Source organism: Morone saxatilis, unplaced genomic scaffold (genome assembly GCF_004916995.1).
Source record: "Morone saxatilis isolate NCDOM2014 unplaced genomic scaffold, NCSU_SB_2.0 Contig8, whole genome shotgun sequence".
Lineage (NCBI taxonomy): Eukaryota > Metazoa > Chordata > Actinopteri > Moronidae > Morone > Morone saxatilis.
The window spans coordinates 17,838,808-17,843,501 of NW_023340257.1; the positions used below are offsets into that span (position 1 = coordinate 17,838,808).

General features: G+C 36.7%; 1 protein-coding gene across 1 annotated transcript in view; it reads right to left on the reverse strand.

Moving 5' to 3' along the window:
* LOC118342053 (vomeronasal type-2 receptor 1-like) overlaps positions 1 to 4,694 on the reverse strand; it is a 15,791-nt gene that overhangs the window by 7,393 nt on the left and 3,704 nt on the right. The window lies entirely within an intron of this gene.

Consider the following 4,694-nt stretch of genomic DNA (forward strand, 5'->3'; position numbering starts at 1 on the left):
TAACTAAGTCTGGCGCGTACTCAGACACAACTGCCACTGATCAAAGCTGAAATGGGAGCTCGTCCTTTTCAAGAAACAATTTGCTAACCCTCTGTCTTCCAATAATCATCGACACCGACAACTTGTCAACCAACACCCCTCTACTTTTCTCCACTCTGATCTTTCAACCGTCGCACAACACATACTTACCCCCCACGAATTATCACAAACAACAGGGTCAGACCAATCGCCAATCCTCACAGGGGCATCATGAGCAGAAACCGGCGTCTCAGCAGAGCATAGACACCCCCACGCGCGCCACGCATCTCCTAATGATCTACCTCGGCGGAGAACAGTACTTTGCTACAAGCAGCACACATTAAATTTAACATACATTCTTTCCACTTTGAGTGGCACCTCTGGAGTCTCTCCTCATGGCTCGCCCGTTTCACCCCACAGCAAAGCACGAGCTCTCAGAGATACCGGCTACATGTCAATCCCACACGCTGCTCCACCCCGATGTGGCGAACCCAGCTTGAGCTGTGCGCAGCAGGACTCAAGACACAGGTACTGAGGCAATAAATAAAATATGCACAGGCAATGAGACATTAATGAATTCCCAGGATGTGTTCTTCAATGTCACACAGCTCAGAGTGTCCTATAATGTGTACAAAGCAGTTTATGCTATAGCACATGCCCTTCATCAGCTGGTATTCTGCCAACCAGTTGGAGAAAAAACAGTGAGGCCATGTTTGAATATATCTGAAATTCAGCCCAAACAGGTGAGAAATAGTAAAAGAAAATCCCCAATGAAAGTTTTCATGTTAATATAAATTCCTATAAATATCTAACAAACAATCTGTCTCATTTTTCAGGTCACTGATCATCTACAGAGGGTGAATTTTAGGAATCAGTTTGGGGATAATGTGTTTTTTGATGTCAATGGTGATCCTCCTGCTTCTTATGATATTATAAACTGGCAGCTGATAGATGGGCAGGTACAGCATGTCACGCTGGGCCATTTTGCCTCTGCTGCTAACGGTGATCATAAGCTCAGCATCAAGGAGGAAGACATTGTGTGGAGGACAGGGAAAATGGTAATCGTGAAGACTTTTTCCATACAATAAGCTTATAGGTTTTTGAATAGGAATGCACAATGTTCGATATGCCGATATTTTCCAGCTCATTTTGGCACATATTTTTTCAACCTGATTAAAGAGAACATCAAGTCTTTCCTACAGTAGAATTGACATAATATTATCCCTAATCTTATCATAAGTAGGGTTGGCTTGGATGACGCTCTCCCTGAGACAATCATGACATCAACCACGGCATATTTGATTTGATTTCACAGGTTGCAAAAGAAGTACATAAATGTCTGTCTACAGGGATCCTGTTAGTGTATTTTTCAGCTCTACAGCAATTAAAGCCAACTGAAAGAATATTGATAGACATATTGTAATCTTTTTCACACAGTTGAATAAGTGGGTCTAAATTAGTAGGCTACATATGCTTTACAGACTGCTGCATAAGCTCAATGATATATCAACTGAACAAATGAATTCAAAAAAGGACCATAGCTTGCAACTCAGGAAAGGTCAAATGTGAAAAATAAAACATGTTAAGCTGTGTAGCTCAATATAGTCCACCAGTCCTGACATCTTCAACAAAGGAAAACAGCTGACTGTCCAGAGCAATACACTCTGCTGACATATGTTTTTTGCTGGTGCCTGTTTTTCTTTGTTCTTCACAAATTCAGTGTAATGATCAGGATGACAGATCTTAAGATGGTTAATTAAATATGTAGTACCTAAGGGAATGACCAACACTGAGCAATGATTGCAAATAGCAACTTTGCTATTTGTTTCAGAAACTTACCCCCACCTTTTACACTCACACACGTCATCTTTGGCTTGTGCACCCTCACACTGGATGACATAGTGTCAAGCATATCCCCTAGTTAATGGCATAATTTAATGTTTCTCTTATTGGCCGTTACCAATGTCTTTCTGATATTATTGTGCATCCCTAATTTTTTAACATGTTTTTGTCTTTTGCTGAAACATAGATCAACTGAATATAGCTGTACTATTGTTACATTTCTCTCAGGTTCCGACATCGCTGTGCTCTAATGTTTGTCCAATAGGAACCAGAAAAGCTCAAATAAAGGGAAGACCCACCTGCTGTTTTGACTGTATCCCATGTACTGATGGAACTATAGCCAACTTAACAGGTATCCATTATAAACAAACTTGTAAGCAAACATACATCATATATCATATCATTTAGTCTTTGGATAATATGTTTCAAAATATTATTGTTAATGTTAATGTCCCATGTTCATTTTTCATTGTTTAGCATTTTTTTGCTTACATATCATTGAACTTTCTGCAAATATAACATACAGGTCAAGTCAAGTCCAGTCAGTTGTATTTAGCCCAGTATCACAAATCACAAATTTGCCTCAAGGGGCAGGCACTGAACTGATCCTCTCCGTTTATGGTCAACAGGTACAGCCGACTGCACACCCTGTCCACAGGAATACTGGTCCAATGAAAGGAAAGACGAGTGCATTCCTAGAACCACTGAGTTCCTGACATATCACGAGCCGATGGGAATAGCTCTCACAGTTGTATCCCTGCTAGGGGCTTCCCTGTCGCTAGCCACAATGATGATTTTCATCCATTACAGAGAAACTCCTGTGATAAAGGCCAGCAACTCTGAGCTGAGCTGTTTCTTGTTATTTTCTCTTTTTTTGTGTTTTCTCTGTCCCCTCACGTTCATCGGCAGACCCACTGTCTGGACATGCATGCTGCGCCACACAGCTTTTGGTGTGACATTTGCACTTTGTATTTCCTGTGTCCTGGGAAAAACTATTGTTGTTGTTACAGCTTTTAAAGCCACACTTCCTGGAAGCAAAGTTGCAGGAAAGTTTGGTCCTGCACAGCAAAGGATCATAGTATGCTCCTGCACTTTGATTCAGATAATAATATGTGTGTTGTGGCTTAAATTAAACCCACCGTTCCCAGACATGGTTTTCAAATACAACAATAAAAAGATCATTTTAGAATGTAATACTGGTTCCGAGGCTGCTTTCTATGCAGTACTGGGGTACATAGGGCTCCTTGCTTTAATATGTTTGGTCCTGGCCTTTCTAGCAAGAAAGTTGCCTGATAATTTTAATGAAGCCAAGTTTATCACATTCAGCATGCTGATATTCTGTGCTGTCTGGATTACCTTCATTCCAGCATATGTCAGCTCTCCTGGAAAGTTCACTGTAGCTGTGGAAATATTTGCAATATTATCTTCAGCATTTGGCTTATTATTTAGCATTTTTGCACCTAAATGTTATATAATATTGATCAAGCCAGAAAAAAATACCAAAAAACATGTCATGGGAAAAACTGTAAACACATCATGATATTTCCATAATTTTAAAAGATAATGCTGCTGTTACTTTAATTTTCTATATAATTTACTGTAGAAACAGTAATAAAGCAAGATGTTGTAGCATTTATATAATATAGAGTTACATCTACAAGTCAGTTATTTGATTTATAAATATTCTATTCAAAATACTACCTTAAAAAATGTACAAGTTGTGTAGGAGAAAACCATGGATGGAAATGATTTCTTGATATATTTGAATTAGCATAAATCATAACATGATTTTATTTGTAAAGTATATAATGCATTTAACCTTTATAAAAATCATTAATAATTTACCATTATTACATACAACATTGTTCCATTTGGTGATCTTATAATGTTTGTGTTTTATTTCCCAACATAGTTAATTAATAAAACTTAACGTTTTTCTCCAAAATAAAACACCATTTCTCTCTTCACTTGAATATATTTTAAAGTTTTCTATATCAACAATTTCCCAATCAAACAAAAGACTTAAATAAATAAGTCAATAAAATAAATAAATAAATAAATAATAAATAACATTTATCAAAAATAATAATATTAATAATAAATCTGTCTCTGTCTCTGGATCCTGGATCTTTATTATTTTGTTTTTATTATTTGGTGTATTTAATCCACTTTAAACTTAGAATAATACATACAACGTTTTAACCATGGATGAGCTGCATCAGCAGAGTGTTTTTGAGATTGGACAGGCCTTATTCCTTATGAGTAAATGGTAAATGGTAAATGGACCTGTACTTGTATAGCGCCTTTCTAGTGAGTGGGTTGCAGCGTCCTTTATTTTCTCCTTCATGGATAATATCACTTTACTTAATATTCTACAGTTGGCGATATGATATACTGAATAAAGCTATATACAATAAGAATTTAAACTTCATCCTACCAACTATGGTACCACCAGACCCCAGAATTATACTTTTTGTCACATCTCAAAGGTGCTTTTCTATTATTATAATACATTTTTCACAACTTTTGTTTCTTACAATAGTTTATTTTTCAGGTCCCCGGGGACCCCATGGGTAGTCCTTGTATGTTAAATATATTATTAGGAATTGATTGTGTACAGTTTCAACTATTTCATTGTAACATACTATTAACAGTTGCAGCATTTTCAAGTGAGAAATGCGTAAGTTAGCATTGGGGCAACAGTATTTCAACAATGTTTGCATTTTCAGCATGAATCTTTAATATGACAACAAGATATTTAATTACAATAGCTTTCATGTAGATTATTTATCAACAAATGTAATGTACTGTCATTTTCATCTTTTGATCATGTT